Source organism: Columba livia, chromosome 1 (genome assembly GCF_036013475.1).
Source record: "Columba livia isolate bColLiv1 breed racing homer chromosome 1, bColLiv1.pat.W.v2, whole genome shotgun sequence".
In the NCBI taxonomy this organism is placed as follows: domain Eukaryota; kingdom Metazoa; phylum Chordata; class Aves; order Columbiformes; family Columbidae; genus Columba; species Columba livia.
The window spans coordinates 144126241-144140767 of NC_088602.1; the positions used below are offsets into that span (position 1 = coordinate 144126241).

The 14527-nt window shown below is 39.6% G+C and overlaps 1 long non-coding RNA gene across 1 annotated transcript in view; it reads left to right on the forward strand.

Annotated features, from left to right (window-relative positions):
* The first annotated feature begins 8576 nt into the window (after positions 1-8576).
* LOC135575503 (uncharacterized) overlaps positions 8577-14527 on the forward strand; it is a 36760-nt gene continuing 30809 nt past the window's right edge. The window contains exon 1 of the long non-coding RNA XR_010466396.1: positions 8577-8808. This is a non-coding gene — a long non-coding RNA (uncharacterized LOC135575503). The remainder of the gene's footprint in view (positions 8809-14527) is intronic.

The following is a 14527-nucleotide window of genomic DNA, read 5'->3' on the forward strand; positions in this document are numbered from 1 at the left end:
AATCTTAAAGATATAAAGGGAGAAAGGGAATTAAACTGCTCTCCCTTCATGTCTTCTTGAAGTAGTCCCTGAAAGACCTGATATCCGATGAGCTCCACAGAAGTCAAATCTACACTACAGATTTGTGCTGGCATTGTTCAGGCTTATGAGGAAGTGTGATCCCTGAGCAACAGACCTGTGCTAGCAGAGAAACCTTGGTAAGAAGCAGTTATAAATAGGAAAGCTGCACTTCAATATGTCACAGGTTGCAGCGTATGAAGTGCATCTGCTGGAGCTGTATTACCAATCAGAGCACTTTACATTAGTATACCCCAGAATCAGTGAAGACTTACTAGACACTGTTCACTTATTTAGATTTTACCAGATCTGTATCTTTTTTCGTTTCAGAATCTTGTTTTGGGTTTTCCAAAGTTTCATTTTCCTTCTGTCTATAGCATTCAGAAGAGCACAGCTGTGTCGTGCCACATGGCCCTGCTAAGGCTGTTGACGTGCAGCAACATATAAAACAAGTTCATTTTGAATGCTCTGTTGAGTTGATGGCCTGGACCCCTGGCAGGAACATTTATACACATTCTTCAGAGAACCTTGACACTTCTTTATAGGAGAAGGGCACCTGCTGAGTAAAACGGTATGTAAGCATGAAATGAAAACCTATGTGGCTATGCAGGGGCAGAATCTCACAAAGGGAAGAAGCACAGTTGAAAAGGCCACTTTAATCCTAGTAGTCTCTGATTTTTCAGTGAAATATATAATTATTTTGCATGCGGTATATTATTTATTATGTGAATGCCTCAGGACAAGCTAAACGATTTTCGAAGTCCCATTCTACCTCAAATAAAAAGACCCATAGAAACAGCAGAAAAATAAGAGAAATATGAGAATAAGTCTTATTTGGAGAAACTGTGTTGTTGCTATTGTTCATAATTTATCTTCGACTTTCATTCAAATTAAGCATTTTTCTCCCATCATTATCTCCAGTCCCTCTGCCTGAGGGCCCCAGACAGTTTGCTCTGACCTTTCTACCTCACCGTTTCCACCTCCTTTATTCCTTGACACAGGTTAAAGTCTAAAGCTCAGAAGCCCTGGGAATAACCTTTGCTGCAAAACTCAGGCTGTAGACTAGGCAAAACAAGAATGTTCTTCCCTGGTATTTGAATATGTTTCTTCAAAGAAGACAGTAAACTAGACACAGGCAAAGTGCCATCACAAGGTTTTCTTCACACAGATTACAGTAATGGCTATGATGCTTTTTATTCATTTTGTGGTCCTTCCTTTCTTTTTTTTTTCAAGCCAACCCCTGTAGCACTGTACTTCATGTGAAAGCAGAAAATCCTGTTCTGAGGATTGCACACAGTTGCAGTCATGAGCTCTGTAGTCTAGCAAAACTCTTCAACACGTTTGAGTCTAAGACATGAGCTCAAGAGCTTGTTGTAGTCAGGGGCCACTTCCCAGTAGCCTGTGACTTTACAGAGAGAGAAGAGTGGCAAGATTTGAATGTTTGGCTTTAGAAACAGGGTTCTTATGCTGTGGAAGTGTCATGGATCAGGGTGCTGAAGGATGTTCAACTGCTTGTGTAGTCAGAAATGGCTTAGGTAATGAGGGTGCTGAAGGGGCACTATACCTTATCTTAGGTTTGTATTTGCACCATCTAACGTCACCATCCATTTGGTCCTGCAGTGACCTGGTTCAAAAATTAAACCAGGGAAATTCAGGCTTTTCTTCCAGGGCAAGTTTTCGTTTGGTTTCTTTCCCTGAACTAGCTCATGGGATCAGAAAGGTGCAAGCATGCAGCCAGGAGGAAGAGCGAGACGGTGCCACATTTAGAATGGCATAAAACTATCACGGAACTGCACTGTTAGGCACAGTTGCTTTCAACCTTAGCAACAAATGAACCAATCTATGTCTTGTTTCTTTGATTCTCTGGTAAAATAATGGGACGGACGAAACACAGAAGATACAAAATCAGCCTGATCAGTTCCTTCACCCCTCAACCCCACAATTACAAGCTGTAGATGAGGAATGGATATAAAAGGCTCTTCATTTCTCAGAAAATTTGACTATTGAAAAGAAGGTCCATTTCATGCATGTGTTCTAACCTCTGTTTGCTTTGAATGTCTTCCAACAAAGAGAAGTTATGTAGTTGTCAGGTTGTTAGTAGCAGAATTTCAAAACCCTTTTGTGTCTGCAGACTGCACATCTGTTGTCTGTCAGGTATTATTCAGATTCCTTTTTGCTTTGAGAGAGATGTATGGCAACATTTTAAAAGATACCAAATAGTTGTCCTGCAATAAAGCTTTTCATGAGCATGAAAATCATTAGGACAGACAGGCAGGTAGTTGCTCAGGGCCTGCTAGAGTGAGAGTGTGAAAAGCAATTGGTGAATAGGCTCTTGGATCCAGAGGGAGAGTTTCTCTTCTCCCTTTTACTTTCCCCTCGTATTTCTGAGCCTCAGAGGAAAAAACACTAACAGCAGGAAATTTGGCAATATTGGAAATGTTGTGGAGAAAACAATGCTGAAGGGTACAAACGCAACTGACATGAATGCATTGAAAACTCCTGTTACAGATCCCTGAGTTCTTTGGGGCAATGAAACCTTTCTGTATTTTCTATGCGAGTGCTGTGACCTGATAAGACTTCTAAATTGTAACACAATGCCAATGGAAAGAAAAGATAAGTACAGCAAAAAGCAGCCTGCTGACTAGGAGGTAAAAACACTGCCACTGACACAGGCTTTTATTTTGAAATCGAGTTCATGGCTGTTATTTTGACTAACTCATAGTTGTGAGAAATAGCTGTAAACAATTTACAGTCCATTAATGTGAATTATTTTTCATCAGTAGATGTCAATAGATTTCATGACATAGTCAGTATGATTGGCATCATTTTGCAAATGGGGAAACTGAGGCACAAAGAAGTAACAGAGTTTGATTCAAGGTCGCTCATCTCTCTGGCAGCACCACAGTGAATACAATCCAGGAATCTGGAGACTGAATCCAACACTTTCTGCAACATTATATTGTTTAAAGTGTGTGTGTCTGTTTGTACATATAGATGCACACACACACATACACAAACATATGTACTAGCATATATTCTAGAAATATTTGGAAGTATAATTCCATAATATTCCATACTAGTAATCACCTTGTCAAGAAGGCATTGAGCACAATTTATCAAAGGAGGTTCAGAATAATCTTATCTCTAATCACTTTCACCTTTGTAATCCATTAAAAGACACATCTCTGTTGTTCCTTCCATCTAATTTTTTCTTCAAGAGACCCTACTGATTTGACATTTATTGATCTGAGCTTGTCTTCCAAATTGCTAATTTGTTTATATGCTCCTAAATTGTTCTAACCAGGCTTCTGCCAGGATTCTGGTAGAATCTGAAATGGGCAACATGCAACTTTTATGGTTTTTATAATAATGTTTGAGCACTGCTCATCATTTTTACAAAATACTTTAAAACAGTAAAGGACAACACTAGCCCATGGGTACAATGGCTACTTTTGTAAATGCTGTAACTTATCCTTTTAGTGAACCCATTTAAGTAAACTGAAGTTAACCTGCCTAAAATTGTCCCAAGGGAATGATGTGATCAATTCTTTTTATTATTCCTTAAAAACTACATTTCCATTATCACAGACCCTGAAAATTAAAGCCATATTGGCTATTACAAAGAAATAATAGTTTAGTAAGTATTGAATGCATGTCACTGAGTTAACTTTTCTCCTTTAAGATGATTGCATCTATTTCAGTCATACAGGAATACAGTCAAGTATGAAATGGTGGGCGGGAAGGATGATATAATGGGACCAAGTGTTTTGTTCCAGCACTGTAAACTTGCTTACTAATTTGGAGGGTAACAAATAACATTTGTTTAACTTTTCCTGTTGTACTCATTGTGATGCTTTTCCAATCCATTGGTATTTTAAGAGGCAGAATTGATTATATATTTATTAGTAGTACTTCCACGTGAAATCACTTTTTTATCTACTTTCTTTGGATAGTTGTTTATGATTTCATCAGAAATGACAGTCTAATGGCTCCATGCTACTGTGGGAATCAGTTGCAGCGTAACTTTTCAGGAACTTCTTTCTTCTTGAGAAGATCACTGTTAATCTTCAAGGGACTTGTCTAGATGACGTGTTACAAAAGGATGCACTGTAATGAAATGCTCAGAGAATAAATTTGATCCTAACATCTGCTGGGGATATTGCAAAGTCAGATCATCAGAAACTCATTTCTAAAGCCACCGGTGGGCTATCAGAGGCAGATTGAGGACTTTCAGTCAAGTAATGTCTGCAGACTCCCGGCTGTGGAGGTGTTGGAGGTGGCACTCTTCCTTCTGCAGCAGGTGAACAAATGAGCCTGGGGCAGGCTATAGATGCAGGCCAGACAGTAAGAGGCTGAGTGCACTTAAAGCCACTCAGTTTGCCCTCCTTGGCAGCCTGTTTTCCTTCGGGATCTGCTAAATCCCAACTCAGTTCATTGCAGTGTGCCTGTCTGTACTTTCAAGACAAAAACAACCTCTTCGTTCTGAAGCAGTAACTTTTGCACACTGACCGCCTGTCTGGCTACAATTCATACTGATGGCCTTATTACTATGTAGTGGCCAACAGGAAAGAATTTGCATCCAAGTGTCATGTTTTTAATGCAGAAAACCCAGGAGAAAATATCTGGCTCCAGCGACAGAGATGAGTGTATTACCAGCATCTTAAATGGACCAGAATTTCAGCTCTCATTCATGCCATCTTTGGATCTGATTGGTCACCTCTCCATTTTCTCTCTTTTTAACACACTGTAATGTCACTCCCTGGTATATGTTTTGAATGCTTAAAAACAGAGGGGAGAGATGGAAAACTTGTTAAGCATAGGAGTGAAATTATTTTTTTAGTAGGAGAGCAGCAAGCTAGTCAAGAAAGCACTTGAGTAGCTAAAACACTGAGGAACAGAAATGTTCTCCTCTTTCATGCACAGAGTAAGAGCTGCACTTCTGAGAACTGAAGAAGAATGATGTCTCTGCAGAACCTTTGCACAATAGGAAAGGTTCACAGGTGCCTATATCCTACAGCATCGGCTTTGTGGAATTAAATCACACAGTAGAAGCTGATATCTAAGAGGTACTGATGGCATTTATGAAATTATATTTATAAAATTATTTAAATACTTTCCCACTATAGTGTTGTAGTTATTAATTATGAACTAGAAAACTAATTCTGTAACTCTCTGAGCATGAAGAGAAATGTGGAAATTGGGATACATCCATTAAGTTTCTTCTTATTTGCTGGTAACTCAGGATGCCCCCAGGAATTGTAACAATGCAAAGGACATCTCAGGCTCAGAAAAAAAGAGGACATAAAGGTATCATCTCCTATGTACACAGAAGCCTTTGGGTGTGACAGACTGATATTTTACCAGATTTTTCTATGGTCAAAATTTATCTAGCCAATGCTTCATTTGTTCTTATGGATAATCTCAGTATTTACTGAGACTCCTGGGTGTCCGACTGAGTGTACACAAGCTTGCTTGCCTCCTGCCAGTAATAGTTCATCTATAAAACATACGCTACCAGTAAATGAATGAAAACAACTAGAGCCAAGAGACTTGATCACAGAAGACTTCTTCTCGTTACAACAAACTTGCTAAAGGCCCAAACAATTTAATTCATTACAAGTTTCACCAATGCAGGCAGACCTTAAGTTTATTTTATAAGCCTTTGTTGATCCACCCAGAATAGGAGCTGTGGAGTAGTAGGTATCTTGCACTTTTCATTTAGAGTTGTTTTTCTTTCATGTTTTTCCCCTAGCTTTTCTCTTAAGACAATGTTAAAAGGCACATTTCAATCAACTGGGTTGTCAAGCTCGTGCACTGAATTCCCATAGGGGGAAAAAACAACAAAACTTTCAACTGAAAAGTGAAAAACAAAACTCTCCGCTCCAATTATGTTAATCAGGAATCTATCTGGAGGATGGGAGTAAAAGGCTGAGCAGAATTAATGGAGAAGAAAAAAACAATTTAATTATTTATATTTGAGTCAATGCATCTGATACCTTGCACTCTAGGGGTCCTGCTGTCAATAAGAATATACCATCAAATAACATTAAAGAAACTGTACAGCAGCATTTCCTCTTTCACAGGAGGCAGAAAAGATATTAAAGTATCTGTCAGAATTATACAGTCATAGAGAACAGGGCTGGAAGGGACCTCAGTCATCAGTATCATGCTGGCACCTCATGCCTAAATTATTCCTGGCAAACATCTGGAAAACATTGAGCAGTGAACATCCCACAGCTTTTTGGACTATCTGTTCACTGTCACTATTATTAGTCCCCTGTGAGAAAGCACACACTTTTACCTGAAGCCCTGTCCTAGTCTACCAAAACCCAACCTTTTACAGTGCAGCTGAAAGCCACTGTAGACCACTGGAGTTAGTCTTGTAGTCCTGTCAATGTCTCTCTTTCCTTTGTATGTAATATTAACTTAGTCAGATATGCCTGCTGGCAGCTGTTGCTAAGCAGAACCTAAAGAATAAGATGTTTTCTCAGATTTTTGTCTCAACTAGGTCTAGATTCTGCCTGTTCACAAGTGTGGGTACAAAAAGGAGGAACAGAAAATGAGGCTGAGAGAGGAGCAATGACAACACCTGTAAGATGTTAATGTGACCTTGCATTTTCCATGTAAGTTCTGCCAGTTTTCCCCTGTGTTGCATGGCAGGACTAATGAGAAGTGATGCTAAATGGCATGAGGGTGAATATAGTTGATTGAGTGCGGTAGGACATGAAGCTTTCATGCACTGCTAATCAGAAATTTGGTTAAATGCCTGTTTTCCCCTCGTCCTCAGTACAGCAATTGCCACCATGTGCCCTTACCACTAGGAGGAGAGGGCCAGGAATAGCGCACTCCTAGGTGTACAGGGCTTCAGTTGTGCTCTCAGCAGTTTTCAAACACAATCAGAAATACCTGGAATAGTAAGGTTTACATTTTTATTTGTTTGTTTGGTTTTGTTGTTGTTGGTTTTTGTTTTGTTTTTTTGGTTGGTTGATTATTTTTTTTTTTTGTGGGGGTGGACACGTTGTAGGGGCTTTATTTTTTTTTTGTTGTTTGTTTGGTTTTTGTTTGTGTATCTGTTTGGGGTTTTTTGTTTGTTTTTGTTATTCTGTTTTCCATTAGCTATGGATTACCTTGTCAAGTAGCAGCACATGCTTCATACCACACGGTTTCCTCCATTTCATCTGGTAACCAAGGCTTTGTAGCTGCATGCTGCACAAATTCAGACTCTCCATTCGATGCCTAGCATCACATCATCTTTAAAAACAACTTTGTTGAAATTGAATATCTAGCAGCCTCTGCTATTTGAGTATGATTTGCACAAACAATGGAATTACTTCTGTAATTGTGTTCTTGGCTCTTGGAAGTATATTTGCTGCATATTTTTAGCACAAATTTACTGTCATCCAAAATCAGTTTAAAATATTTTACTGCTGAATTAGGATAATTATATGGTAGACTTTTTGCAGAAAAATAACCTATTTCAAATTTAAATGTTGTAGGCTTTTCAGAGAACCGATCTATTTTCATAATGTTGGGAAAACCTGCCATTATATGTAACTGAAAATTCAGCCAGAACTGGTAAAATAATTAAGATTTCCATTTCTGTGGAGTGTGCAGCAAGAGAAAAGTGACTACAACCAGTTTGTTTGCTTGATTGAGTAGACAGTTTTAAAAATGACTTTGGTGTCTATGAGCACAGACTTGCATCCAGACCCAGTACCTTTCCAAACACAACCTCTTCTCAGCAAACATGCCCTGTGATGAAGACTCATCTCATATCAAAATCACCAGGCAAGTAACAGTACACCCCTAGCATCATGATAAGGACTTTGTTTTGTTCTCTTTGTTTATGTAAAATTTCCAAGAGAGCAGAAGTGGTTTGTTTGTGAGTGCTTTCTGCTTCGCACAGTAGGTAGGTTTGCTGAGGGAGGTGAAAGGATTAAGCCTGAGAGCTGTTCTGTACAGGATTAAAAAAAAAAAAAAAAAAAAAAGCAGTGGTTTTGGCTGTGCCCTTGTGCACCACCCTCCTGACTTCTGCCCCCACCCCTTACAGCCCAGCTGCAGCCAGCTTTATTATCTAGCGAGGCTCCTTGCCCAGGATGATGACTGCTAACTGTGTATAAATAAGGCAATAATAGGTGGAATCAGGAGGTTGAGGTATGGAGAAAGTCTCCCTCCCTTTAAAGGGCATGACAGCTCTCACCTCATCCTCAGTCAGCAGGAAAACATCTCCCCTTCTGTTTCAATCTACTTTCAAACACACTGCATCGGCCAGGGGCGGTTTGGCCTCTTTAAGGGACAGAGAATGGGCAGAGAAGTGCCCATTCCCAAATCAATCTTTCTCTGTTGGAGGGTGCAGGATGCAATCTGAGGCAAACTGGAAAGGCAGGAGGATGATTTTATACAGCAGGCTTGCTGGGGTACTATATTTAGCTATTTATCATTTTAGGCTTTGTTTATAAAGGAACATGCTGTCTATATCTGTAAATATTTTAAGTACTTCAGTTGGTGGTAGGCGTGGGAAATGGATCCAAACAGGGATTCTGGGCAGTTTTCTTGCTGTTCCTTCTGACATGTCAGTTCAGAGCAGTTGGTAACATAGCGACAGGCTGCAGCACTTCATTATCATCACAATCTGCTACCTTTTTAATATAGTGCCTGACATTTCAGTCAGACAGAGAGCTTCATCCTTAAGCTGGCAGGAACTTTATGCTGTGCACGGGAGAACATCACTTTGCTGGGTATGTGGACCAGGTAGGGCACATACTGTAAAGATGTATTTATCTAAATATGTCAAAGCTTGGCATTCAGATGAAAGGCAAATATATATAAATACTCTCTCTATATGCACACTGTGTATATATATATATACATATATATATATATATATACACAAAATGTATAAATACAAATGGAAAATTGCAGAGAAGAACCAAGCCATCCTTTGTGGTTTGGCAAAACCTTTTCCTTGTTATGCAGTTTCCAGCAAGGGATCACACAAATATCTTATTTAAGAGGAGAAAATCCAGAGCTCACCTGAACTTTTGCAGCAGAGCTGCTGCAGGTGCTTGTGTTGATTGTGCCAGGAGATTGTAGGGGAGGTGCTGACACCAAAAACCATAGAATGGTGCAGAGACAGAGACACAGGTTTGTGACTGTGCTGATGAGGCAAGAGACACAGACGGGAATGTACACTTGGGATTGCAGTGCAGGGAAAAAGAGCTTGGGGAATTCTGATTTAAAGGAAGTATTATATCTCCAAGCCTAAGTGTTTTCATCAGGTATATTTGAGATTTATGCTTTCTGGCCTGTCATCTTGGTATGGCTTTGTGTGTCTCTTCTTTTCCATTCTGTTGTGCTCTGCCTACTTGTGAGTATCGGGAACCGGTAATCAGAACACCTAACTAAATGGCAGAAATGGGAAACTCTAATAATATCTCATGTTTATTTGAATATCTGCATCTCAGGTTCTCTGTTATCAAAACTAACAAAATCAGATTTGAATGTAAATGTTACTAATATGAATCTTCCAGATGGGTAAACTGAGGCAAAAGCACTTATTGGCCATGTACAGACTTTCTTAGCAGTGTATCTCCCAGGAAGTCTGTGAAATTTGTGTATTATGTGAACAAGATTCTGTTCTTCCTGTATGAAAGTGATAGGATTTGGCTCCAAACACGTAACTTAATTTCTAGATCAAACAGGTCTGAATTTGTTGGATCTTGTGTTCCTGCTTTAACACCACTGACAAGCCTGTTGTTTCCTGTTGCAGTCAGATGAATTTTCTGTCTGGGGTACCAGCATGACTGAGAAGTCGAACCTGTTCTACCTTAGATGCTGATGAGCAGAAGGGCTGCCGTGTTTACCTCAGAGCAGATACACAGGAGTTATGTGTGAAATCCTCATTGTTTGTGACATCCTCTGTGTTATCCAGCTTGAAAGGCTAGATAGGCTTTTGTTAATATTTCGGCAAAAATTATATCTTAAAAGAAACAAATCTTTGATCAAAGACTAAAATCACCTTGTTTGATCTAAGCTGACTTAACAGATAGAAGTAGAATAAGAGGATGATTTTCAGTGCTTCTCTGATTTATCTTGGCTGGAATATTTTTCCTCAATAATTAATGTACTATAACATCCATAATCTTTCTTTTATTAAGGCTAGACTATTTGCTTTAATGCTAGGTTTAAAATGTTGCAAAGGGTAACTCTAGGGGTTCTGTGAACTGAATTGTTGACAACATTTTTCTCCTTTATAATTCACTTAAACCACAAGCAAATAATGAGAATAAAAGCCTACAGCCTTTAAGTTATGCTCACACGTGATGTTTGTAGCAGTGGAAAGAGAAAGGTAAAATCTTTTTCTTATCAAGGAGAAGCAAGCATGTAGAACATAATTCTGATCTGATTTATGTGCAGTATTTCACAACAGTGATTTAAGGAAAACTTTTCAAAAGTGCCCCAGTAATTTAGGAACATTTGTCTTAATTTTTAAAAACCTCCAAGTCCAACGAGAGCATAATTTTCACTGCAAGTCAGTGGGACTTGGACTCCTAAGTCATTAAGGTCTTTTGAAAAACAGTTATTAAATTCTCAGGAGCCTGTTTTTCCCTCTAAGACTCTAAGTTGAAATTCAGGGTTTTTTTAAATGTGTGAAATTGGCCTAAAACCAATAAAAGCATTCCTCATTTTTTTGAACTACTGAGTGGGTATATGTGGGAAATATGTGGGATTCTCATTTATTACTGAAATACTTTAAATTTATTAGATCTTTGATATCCTTTAGAAATAAGACAATGAAATTGCCATTTGCTATTAAAAAAAGGTCTGTGACATGCAGCAAAACTAATCTACCTGGATATATCTCCTATACTACACATAACTGCATCTATCTTCAGATGCACAATACATGTAAGCGGCTGGTATGCTGTGTGCCATGTTGCAATGCTGGCCAGCTAGTCTGACAGGAACCAGTCAAATCTTTGTAAAAGGCAGAGTTGTTCTCTAAGAACTCACATAAATTCTTCAAAATAGCCCAGAACAGTGACACAGGGAGTTAATTCCCTTCTTCCTCCGTCCGGATTCATTTCTGGAGCAGAGGACATGAAAAGTGGAGTTACAGAGGCAGGAATCAATATTCTTCTCGAAGTTGAAACTGCAGGCTTTATGAGGAGATGACATATCCCTGAACAAAACTGTGTTGTAGTCCAACAAGATGTCTGATTACCACTTCAAGGAGTCACTATTTTTGAAACACAATTTAAGCAATAGCTCTGGTAATGGGTATTGGCTTTGTTCCCTGTCCTTACGAAATACGCAGCATTGCAGGTATGTAGATGTTTGTGTTGCCAGCATTCTGACTGATCAGTGGAGTAAAATAAAGTATGTGATGTAGGCCAAGGCTAAGCAGTACTGTGAAGGTTAAGGCTTGCTTTTGTCGTAGCAGGATAGTTTTACTGGCTTAGGAAACAGTAAGTTTTATCAAATCTGTGACCTCGTGCTGCTCTGGCTGCTAAACAAGGTCATCATGTATCGCATGGGAAAAACCTAACTTGCTCACTGAGATTTTCTATTTGACTATGAATGAAGTAGTAACAAAATACTCAGAGAGGCAGCTGACCATGCATTAGTTGATCCAACATACCTCTCGGCTAGGGGAGGACTAGCAAGCACCTATAGGCAGCACTTGTAGTCAAGAAGGACATCACACGGTGAGAACATACCTGGGAATCATCCTAATAGTGTTTACGGATGTGTTGAACATGCTTCTCGTGGTGACTGGAAGTCACTGGTGTGCTGGTGGGCTGATGAAGCTAGCAGTCAGCTGGGAAACGTGCAGGAGCAACGAGGTGGCAGGCAAATGAGGAGCCATTGCATTTACAGCTCCCAGTCACTTGAGCTGCAAGAGAACTTGAGTCTGTTGTGCAAAACCAGGTTCCTACCACTTGTTACACTGCATAACAGAAGCTGGCTGACAAATATCATCGAGGGATATGAAACAAACACTCAGTGCTTAAGAAGCTGAGTAGCTTCACTGCTAAGGCTGTTTTTGACTATTTTGCTTGTTTTGTATGAAGTGAAGGGGCTTCTTCACCATCATAGAACTGCACTGTTTAATACTTTGCTAAAACCACTCTAGACTTTGCATCTCGATTTTGTAACAGCTATTTCCCTTAAAATAATTGCTTGCTGAGGCAGTCAGAGTCTAAAAATAGTGCTGATCCTAATGGAGGAAAAGAATGGGATCTGAATGAAGAATGTGTTTTAATGCATTATATTGATGTCTCGACTAAAGAGAGATTTCTGACAGTACTTCTTCTCTTGCTGTTCTGTAAAACAGTACTTCCATTTTATTAACAACGACTGAAAGAAACAATTACCTACATTTTTTTCTGGGGCAGCAGTTTCTCCTGCATTCCTTATAATGAATCACTATTTCTCTTTCTCTCCCAAACCAATTTGTTCGTAATCACTACCTTTGAAAAAATACATGTTTAAAGATTTCAATTTTCAACTTCCAGGCCAGGCCTTTAAAGTAGTGTGGCAAAACAATGAGCACAAGCTCAAACGTTCTTCTAGCTTTATTTATTTATTTTAAACAAGAATAAGAGCTAAAATAACAAAATAGGCCAATGGTCCATGAAAGTTTCAAACTTTGCAAAAAGAACTAGAAATTTCCCATCAGGAAACTGCCTAATTGTGAAACATTGTACAGATTCATAAGAAAAGAATGTCTGCGTAATTCCAAGTATTGTTAATTTCTGTTTCAAAGACCTGTGTATCTCATCATTTTTTATCTGAGAAAATACAGCCTGTCATTTAAAAGAAAGGAAACTGCTATAGGTCATTTCAGGTACATTGCTGAGTCTATCATTGATTCACAGCACAGCACCGGGCAAGGAACTTGATCTCTTTGCAGTCCAGTTTATATAACTATTTAAAATGTGATGAAATCTACCTCACAAGGATTTTTTAAGCCTTGTTGTTTATAAGATACCAGGACAGGGTCTATCACTAAAGAGATTTCACAGTATAATTAGTATTCTAGGGATACTAGAGGGTTTAATGCTAAGGTGATACTTCAGGAATTAAATCTGCAGATTACTTCAAAGTACCTAAATCCACAAATTTCAGTCTATCAAACACTGCTGGGCAGTCACCATCCATGGTAACACACAACACAGATAAATAATGATCAAGAGATAAAGATAAAAGTAAAGCTAGAAAATGCAAACTCTCTTGTTTGGTTCTTCAACCTATGTACTGAGCAGTGAGCAAATCCCATATCATCCAAATCAGAAGTGATGAATCTGTTTTTCCTCTTGACTGTATTGCTGAGATATGTCTTACTTCTTATACTCTTACCAAAACCCCTGCCGTGGGCAGTGACACCATCCACTAGACCAGGTTGCTCAAAGCCCTGTCCAGCCTGACCTTGAACACTTCAGGGATGGGGCATCCACCACTTCTTTGGGCAACCTGTTCCAGTGCCTCACCACCCTCATGGTGAAGAATTTCTTCCTTATATCTAATCTAAATCTAACCTCCTTCTGTTTAAAGCTATTAACCCTTGTCCTATCACTGCATGCCCTTGTAAAAAGCCCCTCTCCAGCTTTCTTGTAGGTCCCCTGTAGGTACTGGAAGGTTGCTACAAGATGTCCTCGGAGCCTTCTCTTCTCCAGGCTGAACAATCCCAACTCTCTCAGCCTGTCCTCACAGGAGAGGTGCTTCATGGGCCTTCTCTGGACTTACTTCACCAGATTCATGTCCTTCTTATGTTAGGGACTCTAGAGCTGAACACAGTACTCTAGGTGGGGGGGGCGGGTCTCAACAGAGCTGAGTAGAGGGACAGACTCACTTCTCTTGACCTACTGGTCACACTTCTTTTGACGCAGCCCAGGATATGGTTGGCTTTCTGGGCTGCAAGTGCACAGTGCCAGCTCATGCACATTCATCATTGCTGATAATTATTGACCTAAGTAAAGCCAATGGATAAACTAAATACTCTTCTTCTGGGGTAAGCTGAAGGAACTAATAAACATTTGGGCAGCCAGGGATAGACGCAGCCTCACTCTAATGGGAGGCACTAAGTGATTCTACCATATGACTCAAGAGAGCACATGCCAGAGCAGCTGTCACCAATGGGTCCATCCATCCCCATTTAAATTTGAATTTGGTGGTTGAGCTGATGTGGTGGAAGCCACTGCCAGAAGCGCCAAGAAGCATAAGGCTGAGCAGAAGGTGAACAACATAGTTGAATGAGTTCTTGGGGGTCTGGCTGCCAGGACTGTCACTGGGGTACTAATGAATTATGGGAGGTTGTGTGCTTGTTTGTGTGTGACAAAAACGAGAGCAGCAAGTGTTAGCAACACTTTGAGAAAACGCCAAGAGCCCTTATTTCATTTTGCAAAACTAGTTTTGCTTCTAAAAAAGGTATTTTTCATCTTTCCTTTCTGGAAAATTTGACTGAAGG